The 22,835-nt window shown below is 41.1% G+C and overlaps 1 long non-coding RNA gene across 5 annotated transcripts in view; it reads left to right on the top strand.

Moving 5' to 3' along the window:
• The first annotated feature begins 398 nt into the window (after nt 1–398).
• LOC125182285 (uncharacterized) overlaps nt 399–22,835 on the top strand; it is a 371,668-nt gene continuing 349,231 nt past the window's right edge. For 2 of the 5 annotated variants that reach the window (XR_010833507.1, XR_010833509.1), the window contains exon 1: nt 406–698. This is a non-coding gene — a long non-coding RNA (uncharacterized lncRNA). Of the gene's footprint in view, nt 699–22,835 lie in introns of all 5 variants that reach the window. The other 3 variants (XR_010833508.1, XR_007161741.2, XR_007161734.2) reach the window with 3 other exon arrangements.

Genomic DNA, 22,835 nt, shown 5'->3' with positions numbered 1-22,835 from the left:
CCTGTAGCAGTAGGCTGATGAGGAGTCCTAACTGCTCAGAATCCGTGTAAAACCACTGACTGCATGGACCGACACCTGTGGCTATTTTGGTCTCAACCACTTTCTTCGGTCCACCTCATTTATGGAGGTTACTCTTAGGTAGGGTGGGATGCTGAAATAAGCTTCCATGTTCCAACCATTTTAGTCCATATTTTTTTCATGTAAATCTGCTTTTTGCAAATGTGTGTGTTTGGGGCACCATTTGGGGCTGCCTTTCATCTCAGGGGGTGGCAGTTCCCAATGAATTTGCAACATCAGCCAGCGGGGGACATAACCTCTAATGTTATCACATTTCGAGTCACCCTCGCTGTCTGTCACGGCACAGAGGTTGCCCATAGACAACATGAATTTAGGATTACTGAGATTCATTGGTCAATATGGGGTATGATCCTGTTACAACCTCTAATTATGGGTGCGAGCATTTTGTGCACAAGGCATAGCATCTTGCTCTTCTGGTTTTGAATGCTGGGGCCTCACTGTTTGGTGCATCAGCCAAGGCCACAGATAGGAAAACTTTTCTGCAGTGAAGACCCTGCTTGACTTGACTCAAAGGGGTCGCAGCTGTGGCTGTCATTAGCAGATAAATTGCGCCAGCTGGTTTCTTGCAACCCTTTGGTGGCGGTCTGGTTGGTGACTAAGAGCTAATGCTTCCTCTCTAGGTAAGGATTTTTAATTTTTCCGTTATTTGTATTTTTTTAATACTTTCAGATATGTTTCTATTTCATTTATTTTTTTCTAAAGAACGGGAAAACAATATATCTGTTCTAGGAGAAGGATGAGTATGTGATGAGGTCTGTTCTGTGGGAGAAGGTTTGTTTGTTTGTTTGTTTAATGTTGCTGTAAGTGTACTGTGTGATTAAACTGTGAATGTGCTTAAGTCTGCTAGTGTTTTTCTTGAAACAATTGAGTTTGATGTGGTAAGTTCATGCTGAAGTTGGAAACAATTAATGCGTTTAGTTGCAAATGAATGCAAAGTTAATTCTGCACTCAGAAAACATGTATTCTTCATCTGGGACAACAGTGGTGTGTTGTAACTGTAAGCGGAATAAAACAAAAATTGCTGCTTTGGTAATAGATATCTTCTTAACCAACGTACCGCATCCCACTGAGCACAGAGAAGTGCAGTGGTGGCCTGCGTTGGCGCTGAAATGGTTTCAGGAGTCCTAGGGATATTCTGAAAAAGGAGTAAATTAATTTTGTAAAATCAAGGAAAGATGTAGGGAACTGTGCTCTGGTCCTTTGTAGACAGTGAAGCCTCTGAGTACCAAGTGCTGGAAAGGTATATTGCAAGAGGTGGTCATGCTAACCATCAGAAACCCTGTGTCTGGGTTCTCCACTGAGAATTCCAATGTATTAATGACCCTTGGATTTTTTGTTGAGTGGTTTGTGCAATTGGGGATGTTTCCAAGCATTGTCTTTCTGTCTGTGGCTTAGAGACATCTGTTTCACTTATTTGTGCCTCAGAAAGAGCAGTAGGTGTGGGAACGTGAGTTTTAAACCCCCTCTGAGTGCACGTGGAGTTCCCAGCAGTGTCTGGAGGCTCTGCTCTGGCCTCTGCAGGGCTCAGCGTGGACGTGCCGTGGGCGTGCAGCACTGTGGGTCAGCGTGGATGTGCTATGGGCGTGTAGCAGTGTGGGTCTCCTCCCTGGACTGCGTCCTTCCCTGGCAGTGCGGCTGGGCTTTGCTGGAGGTGCTGGGTGTGTGAGAGACCAATGGCCAGAAAGCCAAGTCACCTTTCCTTCCCCAAAGGAGGGGTGTGTGGTGGTGACGGTGGGGGGGTGAAGCCAACTTCTTGTCCTGGCTCTCATCAGAGTGCTTTTTGCATCACTCTGGGCAGGGAACCAGGCAGCCCCACAAGTCTGTGAGTTACCTACGTGCCCTCTCACCACATCAAAACTTGCTCCTGGTGGAGGATGGTGAGACATGATGCTTCTTAGTGGCTGACCGGGGTCACATCACAGCATTGCTCTGCTCTGTAATGCCAAGAGCTGAGCTTCAGTCCTGGGGTTCATGTGCAGAAGATGGAGGTGCCTGAGTGGATACCTGGAGCCTGTCTGGTGTATCTAAGTAGGTAAAGGGAGAGCCGTTGACACGTGAATCCTTTCATAGTTCAGAGTTGACCATGGGAAGACTTTTCTTCAAGTGTATCATTAATTTAATCCAATCACCTTCTGGCCCCTCATACTTTTTTTTTGTTGTTGTTAATAGAACCATGTCAAATATGGTTGTCGTTCTTTTCCAGCAACAAGGAAGAAACTAAAGAAAAAGAGTCAAGTGCTGTGTACAAGTTGTTTTGGCTCTTCGTCTGTGCATAACTCATCCTTATTACCTTCTGTAATGACTTTAATAATGACTAATGTGATGCTATAACAAAACACGGTTATTACTGTACTGAGAGTTCAGGAAATAAATTACAAAAACACTTAACACACAGGAAGGTTTTAAATATCTTGCTGAAAGCTGCCAGACCCATGTTCCCAGATCTCTCTCTGCAGAGCAGGTGTTAGCTTTGGACATACCTTTAAAGACTTTAAAAAGCTTGAGTCTTGTAGTTTGCCACAGGAGCTTAGAGCAAATTCATGTTTCTAGGTTTTAAACCCTGAGCTGGAGTACAAGAGCCCTGCACAGGAAGGTAAGGAAAGGTGTAACAAGGTCATTTTGAACCACATATATTCAGGTTGTACTTTTAAAGTCAATTCTAAATTTAATTGAAAGCTGAGGGCAAGGGAGGCAGGGTGGCAGTGAGGTGCTGATTTATTTTGAAGTGTGTCGGAAGCCGTGCCATTGAATGCTCAATGAGCCGTGATCTGAATAAAATGGCACTGGGCGAGTCAGTAGGAAGGGAGCTCATGCTAGAAGAAGGAGCTCGGCTGGGGACCATGAGCGCCGGTGCACACGTGTGCGGCCTTTTCCCAGGTTCTGGTGCTCTCAGGTTAACAGCAGCATATGAACGTGTGGAAGGTGGCAACCAAGTTGTGTATTTAACCAAAACTTCCACCAGAAGATTTTGCAGGGATTTTATTGCACTGGAGAAATGATGTATGAACAGAAATTGACCAGATATGAGTATTTTAAATGGAACTGAAGAAGGCGATAATTTCACTAAATTCATGCTCAGTTTGAGCAATAGATTTTCTCTTCCCCCTTGTTTTTTAAGGTGTTCAGGAGATCCACTGGTAAGGGAGATGATGTGCACTCTCAGTGCAAATGGAGACTCTGAGTAGATGCAGAGCCTTGTCCTGCCTCACCCAGCAGGTGAGGGGAAGGTTGGAGGAGTTGGTCTTACTACTAGTAGACTGCAGTTGCCTCCTCTAGTCTACAGTTTCTGAAAAGGCTTCCCAAGTCCAGTTTGGTCCTTCTCACCTCATGATTTATGGAGTATAAAACTAGTCCTTCCACCTACATTCATTCACTCCAGTCTATCGAAGAGAAGACTTGCACGGACTATCAGTTGTGTTGACTACTTGTACCGTATCTAGACCCAATACTGTCTGAAGACAAACTGTTTTTTACTCCTGTGGGTGTTACAACCTGCCAGAACATGACACTTGTGTTTTCCTGTCATGCACTGAGCTGTATGGAGCAGGGAAGACTAATCTGTCTATGCTAAGCTGAACCAGGTAAAGGACATTCATCTAGGTCTTGACGTTTTACAGTCACATACAGGCAAATTTTTATGTTAACAGCTCAATTCGTGTTTCCAGGCCTCCTTCCTTTAACTGATGCATGGCAGGGGGTGGGTGGGGTGGGGGGAAACTGAACTGATTTCTTTCTCCTTTTTTTTTTTTTTTTGGTTTGGTAATATGGTGTTAGTCCACTGTGTCATCTCTGTTTATTCCATCTGGTGAAGTGGTCCAACTACTAGCAAATAGTAATAATAAAAAAAAACAAACAATCAAAACTGGCAGGGATCAAAAGCTATTCCATGCAGTCTCTTCTTATAGAATTGAAGTATCATAGTTATTTTTTTCCATTCAAAAAATATCCGTCTGACTAATTAAACTTATTCTACAAGTAATGTTTTTGGGTTTGCCAATTAATGAAACATCACCAGTTAAGGTTATGCTAGTCATCTAAAGTTGTCCCCATGTGATTTATACACAGGGGATGGACGTCTCTCTCTTCATTATTTGTGAGAATTTTTTGGTAATAAATTCTGTGATCTATCCTTTGGTTTTCTTGTCTCCCAGCTGAGCTCCTCCATCTAGCATGAGCTCCCTTCCCACTGACTAATACTTCCAAGTTAATTAATTAATATTTTGAGTTTTCTTTCTCTTTAACTACCAAATGGGGTTGCAATCATAAGCACATTTTTAAACCTCTTAGTACTGAAAGGAAGACCTAAATAACTTCTAAATCTGTAAGACAATGTTGAGAAATGTACTTGCTTAAATTTAATCCATCACTCTGTGCCAGCAACACATATAGCTGAAAGGTCAGAGAATCATTGAGAGGGAGAAAAACAATTAATTTGGTATCAAAAAGGTAATAGGATAAGGCCTTGCCAACTCTCTTCTATTGTTCTGCCGCATTAACTTCAGCAGGTCAGATGCCACTGGTCGTTGACCTCAGGCTAAACAGGGTCAGCCCAGGCTGATTACAAAAGAGATGTGTTTGCACTTACCCAAGTGTGTCTTAAAAAAACTGAACCCACATCTGTGTTGTTCCTGGGGAGGAACACAAAGGATAAACATTTTTCAATGCAAATATCACTTGCAGAAGATTCTGCATGAGGAATGGTGTCTCCCATCTCCACACGGCCCCTGTGCCTGGGTCCTTCTTACCGCTGCGACGCATTGCAACTCCAGACCTACCAGTAGGTGCATGTCAAAGAACTCGTGATGCACTGGGAAGATATGCCGTGAAAGGAACTGAAGGAAAAAAATTGTATGCTTTTTTTTTCCTGAACTTTGCTGCCAGGCATGATTTCAGTAGGAGGTCTACTCTAAGAGGTGCTGCTGATGTTAGGAAAACAGAAGATATCAGTGGGTTAAATAATTCTCTCCTAGGGGTTGGAGGGGAGAGGAACACCCCAAAACTTTCTATCCCTGTAGTTCTGTGTGGTTGGGCTGGCTTCTCTTCTTTTTTTTATATGCAAGCCTTTAGTAAAGCTCATCCCAATGTAGTGGGTCATATCTTGGTGTCAGCCTGTCTCTTAAATTCACCTGCCTAAACCTTTGGCATCTTGCTCTGTGCTCCTGCTGGGGTGAGAGGTGCTCATCTCACTGCTGGGTCGGCTCCCTAGGTGTCATGGTGCTCTGCTGTATTGCCCCAAAGGTTGGTTTTCTGGTGTAGCTCTGTGTGGCTAAGGCCTGGGTGAGGATACTGTCTTGTGTATGTCCTTGCAGCAGCTTCTGGTGTTTTTGGTTGAATTCAGCCAAAGCTCACCAACTGGGAAAGACCTACAAGCCTCTACAGGATTTGTAATAGCAGGGTGTAGGGCAGAGAGACTCTGGAAGTCTCCTAATTGGAGAGGAGGAAAGATTCATAATGTCAGCTTGCTTTTAATAGTAAGGAAACCATAGGGAGAAGACTGTAGCTCAGGCACAGACATGATTATAGAGAAGACGAACTAAAATAAGAGGTAAATTGTTGGAGACCTGGATTCTGTAGCTTTTCAGTTTTCCAAAGCTAGCTTTTAGACCCTGACTGGAAGGAAGTATCTTATTTTTGTACCTTATGTCAGGCTGCCCCATCCAAGGCATCCAGCTTGCATCTCTGGAGTTCAGACAATTTTAATAATTACAAAGCTGTAAATATTCCAGCTGACAGATGTGAACTGGAGTATCACTGTGTTGTAAAAACATTTGAGAGACTAGCTCCAGGCTAGAGACGGTTAGCTAATTGGAAAACTTCTACTTTTATGTGCCATCTACCTGCTTAAATTTTAATAGGATTTCTCCCCTGAAGATACTCATTTGCTCTATGGCTGAGACCTTTTGGAACCAGTTAAATTCTTATTACCTTTATTGCTGGGCTTGATTCTACAAAGTGCTGGGCATTCCCCACCCGTGCTGGAGAACATTGGGTGTAAGCTTGATTTTTTTAAACACCGGTGTTTCTAATGCAGATAGTGAAGACTGCTAACTGTGCAAGTGTTTTCCAGGAAAGGAACAAGTGAAAACAGGGCTCTGGTAATTGCTAGTAAGTATATATTGCTTAGTGGAGATTGGGTGGGCATGGGGCAATGACAATCCTCGAAGTAAGAAAAGTAGGAACCATTTGCATCTGTAAAAATATATAACTGCAGCAGTGCTCTTTGGCTCAAGATCATGCAATTACAAGCATTATTTGGCAAGATTTCTTGTGTGTTCTTGAGTGCTACTAGGCTTTGTTTCATGGTACCCAACAGTCCTCTGTCATCTTCCTCATTTGAAGTCTTCCTTCATGCAATGCTTTCATTTTTGAACACCCACAGGTCATATAGGTAATGCCTTAATTGTCTTCATTGCTGTGCCAGCAGGTGATGGCCTGCTGTGCTGAAGGCACCCAGGTGCAGGTATTCCTGCATCAGGAAATAGCGAAGCACATACATGTGCACATACATGCACTGTGCTCAGACAGCTCAGAAAACAAATCAAAGGGTGGGAAATTAGTACTGAATGAAGATTAAGTTAGATATGTGGAAATGTAAGAAGGATTTTGCCTAGCTCAAGCTGTCCTGTGGTGTCTGTCACTTAGAAACCCAATTGCACGGTCAACTGCAATAGCATGAAAGCCCATCAGCCCAGTAATCTCCAGTTTGTAATTGATTCTGCTTCTACAAATGTTAGCTAAAGCAAAAATCTGCATTAAGGTAAGTGCTAAACATCCATCAGCCTGACTGATTAGTCAAAGTAGGAATAGCTGGAGAAATGCATGCTATTTGCCATCAGATTAAGTGAAGTTTTGCTTCCACAGTCAGAAAGCTAATAATTTGCTTGCAATGGGATCAATTCAGTTTTCAGCTCTGCTTGCCTTTGAAATCTGTGTTTGAATGCACATCTCTTCAGGTCACAAGGCAGATGGGCAAAATAAAAACATTTTCTGATTAAATAAATATCAAAAGAGATTGGCTAAAGAAGCGTTTGAGTTCCAAAGACTGAACAACTAAACTAGACAATCAATGGGTCAGACTCCTGATACAAAGACCAAATTGGATCTACCTGTAAGATTATCTAAATCTTCCCTGATATAACTTCCTTTGTCTTATTTCTATTTTTCTTTGTGGCTTTGTTTTCTTAAAGCAAGATCAGCACACTTGCTGATATCTGTTTCTATGAGCCTGTTAACATAACCATGCTGTTGTGAACTGGGCAACTAAATTCCACAGCTAAAACTGCATTCAGGGAATATGTTCCCACAGTGTAATAAATACATTTACTTAGTGGGTAAATAATACTGAATATGAAAAACTCATTTTTGAAACACTTTGGAATGATTACATGTGTCCATATTAAAATTATTCCTTGTCTAGCCAAAAATACGGCATTTGCTGATGTTAAACAATTATGTGGCAGATCATATTACTTTCTTTTCTGGTTTATATAACTCAGCAAGGCATCATGAATTACAAGGTTTATGATATCCTACTCCTACTTTCATTGAACGTTCTAGTAATTTAAACTTAAAATTCACTTATAAAAATGTTCTCTAGCAATCATAGGACTCTTAAGCTTAGAGAAAATAAATGCAAGAAGGTTATAAAGAGATTAAAACTCAGTATTCTTTGTATTCAAGCAAGTAGCTGTGAATATTTTTTTCTCTACTTGCTTATCTCTGAGGTAAGCATCTTGCATGTACCTTAATAATAAATCCAGTGAGTATAGAGCAGCTCTGCAGCTCAACAGCAGCCCTTCCTTTGGCAAAGTGCCATAGGATTTTTAATAACCACTGGTGGTCAGAACCCTGCTTTTCCCACTGACAGTGGTCACCTGTAGCCATGAGTGCTGGGCTAGCAGACTTGATGTCCACAGAGCACGCTTACCTGAATCAGTGTATAGAAGATAGAGAAGAACGAGCATCTCTGCGGGCAGCAGGAAGCTTCCCGTATGGACCTGCTCATCCTGGCAGGATGCTTAGAAGGTGTGCGGGGTGTGAGCTCTGCTGAAATGTTCCCTGCAGTCAGGGTGAGTTGTGAGGTTTCTCTCCTGTGTGGGTGCTGTGGTTTGTGTCCATGCTGTGTCCTTCTTCTCTGCTAGGACAGGTGCTTTATCAGAACTGGCTGTTCCCATGAACCTCATAAGGCTGCTACTTCCAAAGGTCTTTTTCAAAGGTAGCTGAAGCTGGTCCTCAGGTTCAAAAAGGGAGCAGGAGAAGCTGATACCAGGATCACATAGACTGGGTTCCTAGTGCTTACTGTGACGTCTTACATAACCAGCAGTGCTGTCAATTCTCAAGCTTGCCAATGAAATTTCTCTACAAGGGCTTTCTCTTCCCTTGTGTGTGTCTTGCAGTCTGCGTGTGTATGCAGATACAGTCGTGCATGACTGGGCAAGCTGAGCGGTGAAATTCAGTGGAAGGATGTGTGCTTGCCATGCTTCTGTCCATAGCAGAGAAACAGAAAGAGTTTTGGCCTCTGTGGGGGTAACTTTCTTTGGTGAGACTTTCAGCTGACTTTTCTGGCCCAAAAAGAGTTGATGAGACTTTGTGTAAGTACCTAAACATTTAGATACATGTGAACTAAATAAAACCACCAAACCATGAGCAGTTTATCTGAGGTTACAATAGCTTAATTTCTTAGGCATCCTTGTTCAGAAATGAGCAACAATTCAGCCTTTAATACAATGTTGAGCTGTGATTCATAGTTGGTAGTAGGAGAAAGCAGTGAACTAATTGCTTGGATCTGGTCAGCAGACAGTGAAGCAGCTCCCTTGTCCGTGATACCATGCCCCTTCCCTTGCTGATTATTCACCAGAAAACATCCTACGGTCTCATTCATAAAGTCCAGTAATGACACAAGAAATGTCAGGAGTATCTGCTGAAAGAGTGGGAGGCTGACAGAGCAGCACATTGTGAGTATGCAAGAGCAGCTCTGCATTTCCTCTGGGGTTGTTTTCAGTTCTTTTGTCAGCTGATTACATGGTCTTTTATAATTTCTAATCTACAGAATAGAGCTATTTGCTTGTGGATTATGTGAAAGTCGCAGGCTTATGCAAAAGAAAAACAAAATAATCTGGAAGTGGATTCTGTTGGCAAATGTTATACTTCATTTAGGTGTTTTTTATCTAAAGGGGAGCTTAATCTAGGGGTGTGGGGGGGGGGGGGGGGGGACGGACATCAAAACCAGCACCACACCAGAACAACGCACAGCTTCTGTCAGTCTTTGAGATTTCAGCCTTATGGTGTTAATTCAGCAGTGCTCCCAAGCATGTGACTTAAATTTCTTGTCCCCACTCAGCAAAATATTTTTAATACTACTTAAAGTTAAATGTTGGCTTTATGTGTTTTGGTAAATAGGAGTGGAGTTAAATGTGTGCTGAAGTGCTTTGCTGATTCTTGGGCCTGTATGCATTAAACACTATAAACAAGTTTATTGTATTTACTGTCATCTCTGTTGTTAATGAGAATAGCACGTACCTATCTTGATGTTTTTTATGTTAGTCTGTGGGAGTGAGAGCTGAGTCGCTGCAGAGAGAAGTCTCTGTGCTATTGGGATATGAGCAAAGTGAGCTGTGAAATATTTTTGCTGACCCCTGGACTTATTTGGGTAGACCTGGGTTTGCAGTCTCAAGGGGAGGGAGGGGTAGGAAGTGTCAGATATGCCTGTTATGTGATGTATCTACAATCAAAAATATCCTTTTGATACTTTTATCTTTTTTTCCTCCCCACCACGAATACCATCCTAGCTATTGAGTCTCAGTCAAGGTGACACTCAGCAGTGTATATGTATATAAATATATACGAAGAAGTGGTGAAATAAAAAGGTTCTGGTGAGCAGTATAGTTTCTTGTGGGTCTCCAGGTCCAAAGAAGGACCTTGAGATGGGACCTGAAATGAGGGAGGATTTTTCTTGGCCACTGTGAGAGTTGAACTAGTGAGAGGGATGTGAAATTCCAGCATGGATGGACGAGGGAAGGGTTTGCTCAGCTGCATGTAAAATCTCCCTGAGCTTCTTGCAAGTCTTCCATGAGACCTGCAGATGTGACTAGGTGTGTGCAGATGGCTGGTGTGATATGCTATGATTTATCAATATGAACTTTGGAAGCTGGCTTTACCTCCTCTCCTTAGCACCTGCAGCAGGCCCCCTGCTATCTGCTGTGCAAAGTGGACAGATGTGTATCAACGAGGCATGCTTTATTTTTCTTGGGTCAACATTTCACATGGAGTTTCTAGCAGGATAGTTTTGTTTGGTTTTCGCTGAGCCTCTTATTAGCATACTTCTGTTGGGGGCTGAATAGTAGTGCCAGAATAGGATCTGTGGTGGAGGGCGGTGTGCTGATACTGGGGAGTTCAACCTCCCAAGAAACTACTCTTCTACTTGAGCAAATGCGCTGTTGGAACAGAAAACTACCAAGCAAAAAAGGAGATGGTGTGCCAGTGTGGAGATAAATGGACTTGCGGATAGAATTTGGCTCTGTAATTAAAATGAACAGCCCATGGCCCCCAGTAATAAGTCTTCTGATCTCCTGATTTGCTATGAAATCTCTAAGAATGAAAGAATCTCATTGGCTTTGAAAACTATTAACGAAGAATCTCAGAAGACATTTCAGTGCTTGTTAGATTGATGTATTTGGTTGGAGGCATTAAAGGAGTTTGTCCATGAGAAAGCTTGATTTGAGAAAATGATTCTTGTTCCTGATTTTCTGGCTTAAATTGGAGTTTCAGGATTTCTGCTTCCTATTACAAAAGTACTGTTTACTTATAGCTAATATCCATGTTGTCTGCGGATTATGCAAAATTAATTTGTGTCATTACAAAATGAATTTGATAGTAAGCTGAATAGTTTTGTTAATGTGGAAATGGGGAGGAGCAGGCTGCTCAAGGCACCTAGATGCCCATCCTACTTGTGCCCCAGTCCAGCACTCCAATGAGTACATGACCCAATGTAAACAAGCATTTACTTTGCAGAAAAAATGTACAAAGCATCTTGCTCCATTACCGCACATAGGAATAAATTAAAATGAGCTGCTTGCTTGGGGAGGTACGTGACTCTTCACTGAGTCAGAACAGGGCATTTGGCTTCTAAAGGCACCAAAAATATTGTATGCTCTGCTTGTACTCTATTTGTAAAAATACTCCCTTCAAGGAGTTTAGCGTTGACTTATAGTAGTTTTTTTGTCTCAAAGATTACAAAGTGGTTTATATACTGTTTATGTAGGGATTACTTTATTTATCTGTCAGCTGTCTCTCAGGACTTGACAGCTGTGTCTCATGATAATGCATAATAGTTTTTTTAAAAAATCTGCATTATGAGGAGCCACTCTACAAATCCAGACTCACTCACCCTGTTTACATGAAGACATGTATTTGGGTAGTAGTTTAGACTCAAGTCTGGCACAGGGAAGCCTATGCATGCTTTGTCCCAGTAGCAAAATGTTAAACTTTTTATTTATTTACTTATTCCCTCAAATGGTGCTGGACAAGATGTACCATCAAAAGGCCAAATGTGGTCTAGTCTTTGGCAGATGCTTTGAGCCTGGCTCTTACTAGTTCTGCGTGCATTCTGCAACTCTGCCTGGCATTGAAGCGTGGTTGGGAAGCACCATCCAGGAGACTCAGCAGCTTTTGTTGTTATTCTCCATGTGTTGTAGGCAGCTTTTGTGTTTGTCTAGCTGTGAGATAGAAAATATGTATTTCATTCCTGTTATAAAAACAGAGCTGAAGCAACAGAAAGCACTATTGCCACTAACCTTGGAAATTTGGAAGCAAGTTAAAAAGTAGGAGAGAATTCAGATCTTGTGCCTGTGACCTTACAGGCTTCGCTTCTGGCCTTGATCCCAAATTCTGTTACTCAAGTCTTATTTCTTGTTTGTTTGTTTGTTTCTCTTTTTTGTTTATATTTTATGGAGCTAAATTAAATCCTTAGGATGGCTCAATCATTCCTTTTTGCTGGAAGGTCCAGAGAGTTAAAGCTTTACCTTGCTGGTCCTCAAGATGCTTGTGCTGTTACTTTTTCACAATAGATTATTGTCATGAGGAAGGTCACAGGGACAGGGCTTTGATGCTAAGACAACTCAATATAAAACCAAGTAGTTTCAGCTGCAAAATATTGGTACATTTATATGCAGATATTTATATTTACACATAGCGCTTTATTTCATGTCCTTAGTCATAAGAACAGGTGTCTCTCTTCCTGCTCAGAGCTGGTGTTTTTCCCAGGCACTGTCCCTGTGCAGCCCTTGTTTTTCTGTTCCACCGGCCAGCACTGTCGTCTTTCTGGTAATAACCACAAGAGCCTGTTTTGTTCCTGCAGAAGTCAGGGGAGGAAAGGCTTGTCCTGCCTGGCAGAAGTTGTGCTGCCCCTTGCTTTCATTTGGACTCTTCCTCTAAATCTACAGGACATCAAAACTTTCCCCCATGTGATGCAGGCTCTGTGGCCTGTTCTGAAATGAAACAATGGCTTCCCTATATTCTGGGATCTGTGCTAGAAAGTGTCTGTCTGCCTGGCTAATGGGGTTCAGGCTGTTTCTGCCATAAAGGGCTGGTTGTCTTTTGCATGATGGCCTTTGATAGATGTTCTGGGAGGATACCCCCTTAGAGTATAAGGGGAGAGGGTAACAATTGCAGCCATGAATGTTTTGTTTAAGATTGAAATCACACACAATTTGAAAAAAATATGAAATAGAAATTAACTGTATCACAACAGGTACAGATTCTGTTTCCTAAATCACCCAGAGGTGATGTGTAGGTGTGAATGTATACTGTTTGTCAAGTTAATTTTAGCTAGACAAGGTAGCAAAAGAATTGAGAAAAAAAAGTTTTGGTTTTTTTTTTAATGGAGTCAATAGTCTCAGGTGGGCTTGAAAATATGAAGTCTTAAAACTTTGAAAATAAGCTGGGGTGTGCTGCTCCTGCATTGATCTTTGCACTCAGGTTACATAGAGAAAGCTTGTTTGCAGATATCTTGCTGGCACAGTTTTGGTACACTTCTGCCCAATTTTTAGAAATAATGTGAGGCCAGTTTTTGAAAAACAAGACCTACTTTTGACAATGTAATTATGTATCACTGGAATTTAGGTTGTGCTGATGCAAAGTTTGGTTATGCACAAGTCCATCTAATCACTGTTCATGATCATGTATCACTGCTGTCTGACTTCTACCTCTTGAGCAGAATTGTGTGTTCTTCAGAAATATAGGGATCACTCGAAGGGAAAATGAAAAACAAAGACAAAAGTGTTCTTGGTTTTCTTTAATTACTTTTGGAAGTTTTGTCAGGATACTTAAGAGTTTTGCAAAAGGGAGATCTTGAAGGGAATTTTGTGTGCAAAGATTTAATTTTGAAGAGAAAAATGACTATTCTCAGATGAAAAACATCCAAAGTATAGTTTGAAACTGAAAAAAGTGAAATTTGAGGAAAGTAAATGGGAGAATAAAATTGGGAGGGAAAGAAGTATCTCTTGCTGCTTAGGAGAAGGCTTTAATAACAAAAGCAAGTGTTTTTTGTGCATGTTCTATCTCAAGGGACATTCATGGCTGAGACTCCTGTCTGATACCAGTATAGCATCCATCGAGTGTTGATGTCTGACATTAGAACACTAAATAACCCTCTCTCGCTCTAAGTTTTTGTGTTTTTTTAAGCACAATTGAGTTTTTTGCAGCTGTGCCTGACAATTTCTGTAAGACTGCAAAGTCATTGTTTCCTCTGCAGCTTGGATTCCTTCCTGTAAACAGAGATGTGCTGACTGCAGGGTGCTCACGCAGCCATGGCCGTGTAAGCTGTCAGACAATAGTTCACATCATGTACATTAAGTCAGAACATTCCTGCTTGGTCAACTCGGGTTTTGACAACCATTGTTCTTCTTGTGTGTGCAGTATAGTATCACAGGCAAATAAGGAAAGTTGCTTTTTATTAATAACTGTATGAATTGGAATGAAATAGTGTCCTAACTATTTCAGTCAACCTGAAAAGAAAATCCCTCCTGTCAGGATATTGACAACACACTCAACTAATGAAACACAAGATGCAAGGATTGCATCACAAGAACATTTTCATCAGCTAAATACGCCCCAGGGCAAGCTGGAGATACATGGTTACTTTTGGAAGCTCATTAACTTTCTGGTAGTGTCCTTTAGGTTGTTACATCCTGGAAAAATATTTGTTTCCTATCGTTCAACTCTGTTTTCAGATCACTTTCCAATGACAGTGCTTGTTTGCCAAGTCCAAGATTACTTACAAAGGTCTACGCTACTCCCACTGGATAGAGATAATTTATCTCTATCCACCTATTTATATTTAACACAAGGAGCACTAGCTGAAATTATTATGGGTTATTGCTCTAACCTGCAAGAGAAACACATGCTGGCTTTGTGGTGTATGGTCTGAGCAGATGTGGAAGTGTGAATCACTGGGACAAAAATGCCTTCTGGAGAAAAGCAGTTTTGCTGCACTCCTTACTACTTTGCCGTTTTTGAATACAGTGAAGGAAGCTATTTTGGAAGATTAGGTTTGAGAGACAAAAATCAACGAAGGTGTCTCCCTACCCCAGTTAAAAATAGTCTCAAACATTTTCTGTGTATTTGGCTCTACATCCTTGCTTTTTTTTAAAAAAATTATTATTATTATTTAAAATCAAATCTGTGCTAGGTGACACAGCCTTGCTGCAGAGCAGCTTTGGCTTTGTTTTGTTTGCTCATCACTTCTAGTCAGAAAGGAATAAGAGGAAACTATTGATGTGCTACAGAAGCGGTTGACTATTGCTTCAGGAAACCAGCCCTTAGCACTCAGGATAAACACCTGAACAGCTCTCTTGTCCTGGGCCAGTGAGCAATAGTGATATTTCTTCATATGGCATGTCACCAGTGTCTAGTAGCCTCTGAGGTCTAGCAGACAAGAGGTAGAAGTATTATGGGCCAGTTCAGTCTAAAATGTAATCACCTGTGGCCGATAGACCTTAGACAAACTGTTTCAGATGCCTAATTTTGGTCTCCCCTCTTAAAATATCTTATTCATGAGAAAAGGTAGAGAAAGCCAATCATCCACAAACACAGAACAAATTAGGACAAGGCAGAGGGAAGTGTTTCAGAAGATGTACTGCCAGAGTGTAAACAGATAAATTTGTACCCCTTGCTCCCCACACTGGTTGCTAATGATTTAGCAGAACACAAAATATATCTGTTTCTGTTTCAGTTTTGTTCTTGCATACAGTTCAGGTGTTCCACCCGAAGTCTTAAGGTTCAGTGTTCTTGTTTTCATGAGACAGTGTACTGGTGTGCTTGGCTCAGGTCACTGGAGATGGCATACAGCCATCTTCAATTTAGCCACCCCCAAAATTAGGCAGCTGGGCTTAGGCAGCTGGATCTTTCCCCCAGTAGCTGGTGAACATTGTTGAGCTCAAGAAGTTGCTTTGTCCCACCCTTCAGGCACCCAAAGTGAGGTGAGTCACACTCTGATCCTTCCTTTTTTCCAAAGAATATTCATCTCCTCCATTGCTGCCCTCATGGCTCTGCTCATTGCTTTGGAGGTGGAAATGACCAAGGGAATGCTCATGTGGTCTGGGCTAAGCCCAGGCACAGGCCAGGCTGAACCTGAGCTGGGGAGGATTTATTTAAGGAATTGGTCACTTTACTTTTGCGAGAACAGTGAGAGAGCCAAAATTTTGGCATTAGAGAAACAAAGTTCTGATTTGAGCTTTTTAATGAGATTTTATTACCTGTCATTATAAACCGTTGTGCTCCTAAAGAGTGTTCTCATAACAGCTTCAGCTTCTCTAAGTTGTTTCTCTGTCTTCATCCTTCTGCCCCTTTGCTCTGGGAGCATTAGCACTTTGACCCAGCTCACCACAGGGCCAGAGCTCATCTGGCAGGAAACCAGCCCACCCCAAATAGTGCAGGTAGGGCTGTGTAGCAGCTTCGGAAAAGCTGTTGGGCCTGGGAACCAGATCATCAGTTGGATGACTTCAAGCACGTCAAAAAAGTTGAAAGCAGATTGCTGAGACTTGCAAAGCAGGAGGTTTAGTTGCTGATTCAAATTCTGCTTTAAGAGGCAAAAATTTGTTTGCTATCTGCCTGGATGAAGGAGTCCTTCAGGTGATGCTAGCAGATGTCACCAGTAACCTGCACAGTGGTTATCAGCCACCTTTGTCTTCAGTGTCAGGTGTCTGACATCAAGGTAAAGGCAGAACAAAATGCAATGCTGACTGCTTGGCATCCCCATTTTCTGACACAGGAAGGTGAAAAATCTACACAAATAATATTGATTCCCCTGCTAACTAACCAGTAGGCTGTGTTTATAGGTAAGTTTTTCTTTCAGTACTGGATTCTCTTAGGGTGTTCAAGCAGCCACTTCCAGTGAATGCTGAGGGGGCAAGAAGGATGAGAGATGGAGATAGATACTTTATGTGCATTGGTCATTTTATTGGCCTGGGCCATGCCAGCCTGCAGGCTTCCTTAAATGCTGTTTGTTGAAGTCTGGTGGAGCCTTTTGTGGACCAGTCTAGTCAAGAGATATTTCCTCCCAAGGGGGAGGGAGCGAAATGCATCTGGAAAGTCTGCAGGAACCAAGGCCTCGACTTTGGATCTGCCTATACCTGTCACACGGTAAACAAAGCTCCCTGGGAGGACTCGGGGTTAGCCGAACACCTTGGTCACACACTAAGCAAACTATCCCCCAGGTGTGCTTGCAGAACAGACTCTCCATCAGCGTCCTGTCATGCACAAAATGTTTATCCAATTTGTCAAGATAATCTTTCTTCAAATAAGCTCAGGTCCTAGGCCTCAGAACAGCCCAATTTCAAGCAGTATGAAGTAACTCTTTTTTTTCCCTCCTTTTCTTGCCCTCCCCTCCACCCCCCCTTTAATCACTGTGTCAACTTTTCCTTGGCTTTAAGCAAACTGAAAGTAATTATATCATTCTCAAGTGAGTTATCTTTTGACTGAGTTAGCTGATTTGTAATTTACTTCAAAATGCTCCCAAGTTGTGGTATCCCTTTCCAAACACACATTCTCAGATGTTTCACAAAATTGAGCTCATCAGTGACCCAACAGTTTGTTTATACTGACACGTATAATAGCTAACTAATGATAACTAATTTAGGACATTTCTAAAGAAATAGAAGTTAGGTGTGTGTGTGTGTGTGCTTTTTCTCCCCTCCTTAATGGTAGCTTTACCCATAGTTCTGGTTTTCCTTAGGGAGTTTAAAAGAGCCTTTACATTGTCATTTTCTGTTTGAAGCTGTCAATACATTTTAACTCTATTCTGAAGTATGGATTAATAATAGATCAGGTGTTACTGCCTAAGACAATGCTCACTCCTTTTTGATAGACAACAGTTGCTTAGTTTTATTGCATAAAGGATATTACTTCTGTGATCACTCAGAACTGTCAGATGGAAAGCAAATTGTGCGTTTTTCCCGAGTGTTCCCAAAGAATTGAATGTATATCCAAAAATAGAAAGATAAATCATCTATTTTTTCCCCTGATGTTTCATTCATTGATTTCCTCCCTTCTCCCTCCCTCTCTAGCTGATACTACAGAATCTGCCATTTGGTTTTCACTTAAATTAAGGTGGAGCCAAGCTTCGTGTACTCCTGCTTCTTCACAGCTAAGATCCTGAATCCAAAAGGGCTGCTCTATGTGCTGCTTCCTTTTAAGCTTTGTGGGTAAAATCCTGCTCAATTTGAGATGATGGATGTGTTCCCGTGGGGCTGTGAGAGCCGAAAATAGTCAGTGGGTTAGACGGGAAACTTGCAGGAGGAGATAGGTAGGAGTCTGTGTGTGTTCTTACATTGCATCCATCAGTGCAACGGCCAGGTCACAGCTATTTTTGAGCTTTGCATTAGAAAGCCTGTGTTTAAAACCTGATTTTAAAAGGTATTAAGCAGCACCAATCATTATGTTAATGAGGCTCGTTGTTTTGGGAAGAATTGCTGTGTTTAAACACGCTGGTGATACCCTATTTATTGCTTGAGAGAAGGAAATAGTAAAATGTGCCTGTGCAGCAGATTATGAATTGGAAGAGAAAAAAAATCCTTCATTCTTAAAAACAGCCATGTTCACTTTTCTCTGTGTAGATTCCAGTTGGATTAATTGGCCAAACTTTAGTAAGTGGTAGCCTCCATACATACCTCTGGCAGAGCAAAGGGGCTACAGTAGGTGAACAAATGTAACCCCCCTGTTTCCTGCTTTATGCAGTCAATTCTAGAAGATCAGAAAAGTTAGTTTTTGGATTACAATGTGGCAAAAAATTAATGGATTAGAAAGTGTCTAGAGCTGCTATAAAGATAACGATTGGTATTTACATAAGTAAGGGATGTGATAGCCAATAAATAGAACTTAATTAATAAAGATTGCCATTATGCAGCTGAGGACCTTGAAGTGCTTAAAAATTAATTAAGCCTCCCAACCCTTCTGCGTTATTGATAAGTGTTATGATTATATACCTATTCTACAATAGGTAAATGGAGACACTGTGCACTTAAGTGAATCTTTTTGCTCAAGGTCACATAATGACTTGGCAATAGAACTCGGGAATCTTCATCGCCACCTGAGGCTGGTCCTTACAATACATGTTTTTTTTTGAATTGAGGGGAGGAAAAAAAAGGAATATATTCATGCTGGTGTCAATACAGCTCTTCTGTCTAAGGAACTATTGTCTTTGGTTCATGTGGAGTACATGTTATATGTGCTGTTCAGGGTTTTTTAATGGTAAATTAATCTTTTCTATTGCGTTGCCAGTCAAATAATTACTGTCTGTGCAGCCTCACAACTGCTAAGTTTGTTCTCTACAATTTTATTTCTGTTCATGCTCTCTCATGCTTTTGTTTATACAACTTGGTTTGCACATTAAGCAGCACTTGTCAGACTCATTTGCAAGGAAATAACTGAAGAATTGTGCTGCATAATATTGTGAGTGAGAAGTCTGTCTTCATCTGGTTGATTTTAATAGTCACAGGAATCACTTTGCTGGTTGCTGCATGTAAATGGGTGTGAGCAGGCACACTCAGTAGTGAAAGGGAAATGAAAAATCAGCATGTCAAAGCTAAATCTGCATTTTGTAGAGGTAAGTTACATGTTGCCTGATTCATCAAAGGCAGCAAGAAACTATTGCTTTTGGGTAGAGCAAAGGCATTGCCCTCCTTCACAGGTACTGCTAAAACTATAGAAAAGCCTTTCCTCTCCTACTGGCAGTGTGGGAAGATTCTTGTTAATCTGACAGGCTCGTTTGCTGGCCCTGTGCAAAGAGCTGTCCTGGTGCCCTGTGAAAATAATGATCGAGTACCCCCAGAAATCATTAGTCAAGAAGTATTTCTGGCAGAAGAGAAGTGTTCTCTAAGCCTATACTCTGTCAGAAAAATAGTGAAATGCTTACGGCCAACCCCAAATAATGGATGATTTACCTTTCATGAGCCAGATATTTCAGAATAATGAAGCTGGATTAAAAATACTATTTTGCCTATACTAGTGAGAGTTGAACATTTAGTCTTTTTAGATAAAATGGATTCTTAAATAACTGAAACATTCTAGGAACTGGTGTGTTTATGAGAAGTTTGCTGTTTTCCATAAACCTTACGATTAAATGCTGAGTTTTGGCTCCAGTAATGTTGCTTGGTGACTGTTGAGGGGTGGGGGAGCTTTTGGACTGATCAGGTCTTTTAATTTTCTTTTTTTTAAAGGCAAAACTATTTGTTTCCAAACAGTTTTTTTGTCATATGAGGGAGGAGAAAAAACAAAACAAAAAAACCACCATTTTTTAAAAGATATTTTCATATTATGGTTATTGGAAAGGTATACTCTTGACTTCCTTAAGTTTTGGAATCTCAAGGACACTTTCACTTAATATTCCATATGTTTTTGTTGTCATCCTGGATGTGATGTGTTGCTATTGACCTGTAACAACTAAGGCTTTGTGTGTGGTAGGGCCGCTCCCCATTTTATAGTTGCGGCTAAAACCAAGCTCAAATCTGCTGTATGCAAACAAAACAGACACTTGCCAACAACGAATGACAAAGCAAAGTCTCTGGAACTGTTGGTTCCATGAGGAAATCAATAGTTATGAGGTTAGTCTTACTGCAGTGGCATATGGTGAAGTTCCTAGTACTCTTTGGACAGTTCTGTATAAATGAAACATCGAGCTTTGATGTTGACCCATGCATGTGTAAAAATTAAACCAAGGAACCCATCATTTTATGAAGTATTATGGCAGAAGCATCACCTAATTTAGCGTTGAGACTTGTATGATTGTTTTTTTAGGAAAGGTGGACTCTTTTGTCACTTAAGTTTGAACTCTGTCAAAACTGGAGGTCAGTCCTAATTGTGTTGCTGTTGGAACATTAGAAAACATGCATGCATTTCAGTCTTGTTTTCCTCTTCCCCCAATTATTATTTGAATATGGTTTTCTTAGTAGTATTGTGTGATATTTGGGAAGAAAAAAATCAGTTTTTCAGAATTTATTCCTCTGAGTGTATCACGAGGAATGCAATCAGACAGTGGTGGTTCTTGGGAAAATCTCAACCTCACTTTGCAGACTCAAGAAGTTCAAATAATTCTGACAGCATGCAAATGTCAGTGCTTAACCAGGGATTGTCTCTGAACCTTTATGTTCATTCCTGCTTCTTGATTGAGTATTCATGTTGTTGTATGCACGAAGAAAAGGTTGCCAGATAATTCCTAACCACTCTGGCAAGCTGCACTTTGGGGCGTGGAGGGAATCATCTCTCTTATTTTGTCAGTGCTACTCCTTTGAACTCCTGGCTAAAAAGCTATAATAAAGATCTGTCTAAAAAAGAAGGTCATCAGGCAAGTGCTGAGACTTCAGGAAGTCTTAAGCAAACCTAGAGTCTTTTTTTTTTGCCATTCAATTGCTCCATCTTGAGATAGACCCTTCCTCACCAGTGTGTGTTATAATGAAAATGCCAGTGCTGCTCTAACTCCTGCTGCTCTAATGTGCTTCTCCAGGGTACTTGGGCTGAATGCTGATTATTCCCTCAGTGGTGGTGCCTGTGCATGTGATACTTTGTGTAGAGCCTTGGAGGAGCAATAGCTAGTCACAAAGTCTGAAACAAAATGAGGCTGAGTCTATTCATAGGGGCAATCAGATACTGGATGGTAAATAGTATGTTGGGGAAGGTCAAAATGTAAAGAGGGGAGGGGGAGCAGCTAAGTTTAGCAACATACCTCAAAAATGGATGTTTGAAAGCTTTCGGAATGAACATTTTTCACTTTTTAAAATAGCATATTCTGATGCTTCGAATTTATTTACCTGGCTCTTACTGTTGGAAGCTTGTTGCGAGGACGTGGGGTACAGTGGTAGTACTCTGTTACTGTGCTATGCAATACAGGATAAATAACAGTTGGTGTAGAAAGAGGAAGAACATGAATGGGAATTCAAGTAAAAGTGTTCTTAGAAGTTCTTTTCTCATGAATTGCCCCAAGGACTTCAGCTGCTTGAAAGACATATCCCAAGGGCAAACTTATTCTCTAAGAAGACAACAGACATCTGATCTTGGCAGACTAGTGTGCAAGCTCGTTAATGCCTGCATTAACTCTTTAGCTGCTAAACTTTTTTTTTCTTCTTGAATGTTGTCAATATCATCTTTGGAAGAAGTTGACCTAGAAATTGAAGCCGCTCAGGGAGTTTGGTTGTGAGGCTCAGTGGTAGTCTGGTTGAGACCTTAGAAATGTTTGCTTATGGAGAAAGCATTCATTCTGGGTGAGAGAGCTCTGGCTGTTGTCTTCTCTGGTCAGTGTAAGCACATTTAAAAAAAAAAAGGCTTCTTGCAACTTTTCTTCCATGCATTGTTTTTGTAAGTTGCCCATTGGCCTAAACATCTTCCAGGAACTCTATTTTATTTTTTTAAATACGAATTGTCAGATAAGGTATGTGCATGGGAGTCAGCAGGAATGTAGCCTCTATGTTAAAATATTCAGATGTGATTTTTTTCTTTTTGCTTCATTTAAGACTTTAGGAGCTATCCAGCTTTTTGAGATGTACAAAGCTTAATGTCCATCATCATGTGATCAGATTCTCAGAGGTGTGAGTTTTTTTTTTGAGAGGGTCTATTATGTAAATCAAATGCCCACAGTCATCATGGATGTCAGTAGGAGTCCATAATCATTATAGGGGGTTATTACCTCTTGAGGAGTGATCCTCAAATGACCTAAGGAAAGTAGTTTGGAATAACTGTTTCCATTTCACTGATAGCAAAGTTTTAGTCCTGCAAAAGAAGAACCAAATGTCTAGCTTGGCATCAGTAGGTACAGTTCTGCCCATAGAGGAAGCCGTAATGTGGCCTTAACAAGAAAAGAAACCATGCAGTTTTAAGCAGATTAGATAATTGAGATTAGCCCTCTGTGATCTTGCTGTGTTTTCATTTATTTCAAAACAGTTTAACACAGAGCATGTTGAGCAATCAGTTGAAAATCACGTGCAAACACTGCCTAAGTACCGATAAGAATCGTGGAGGTAAACAATGAATTCCTACTAATGGCTAAGTCACCAAGGTAAGATCGAGTCTAAACACACACCCTTAGTTAAATATAATTTCATTAACTCAGGTTACATGGCTTCAGTAAAGGTTTTTTTCTCCTCCCTGCTCTCCACTTTCTGATGCTTGTCAAATGAATTGCATACAATCAATCCATCATTTTCAGCTTTCTTTGTCTGTACCAGAGATGTTTTTAGCTGAGCAATAACCCAGCACGGTTCTGTAAATCTCAC

Source organism: Anser cygnoides, chromosome 9 (assembly GCF_040182565.1).
Source record: "Anser cygnoides isolate HZ-2024a breed goose chromosome 9, Taihu_goose_T2T_genome, whole genome shotgun sequence".
Taxonomy (NCBI): Eukaryota; Metazoa; Chordata; class Aves; order Anseriformes; family Anatidae; genus Anser; species Anser cygnoides.
Note: the sequence above shows the minus strand (reverse complement) of the source record. Positions and strands in the feature narration are given on the sequence as shown.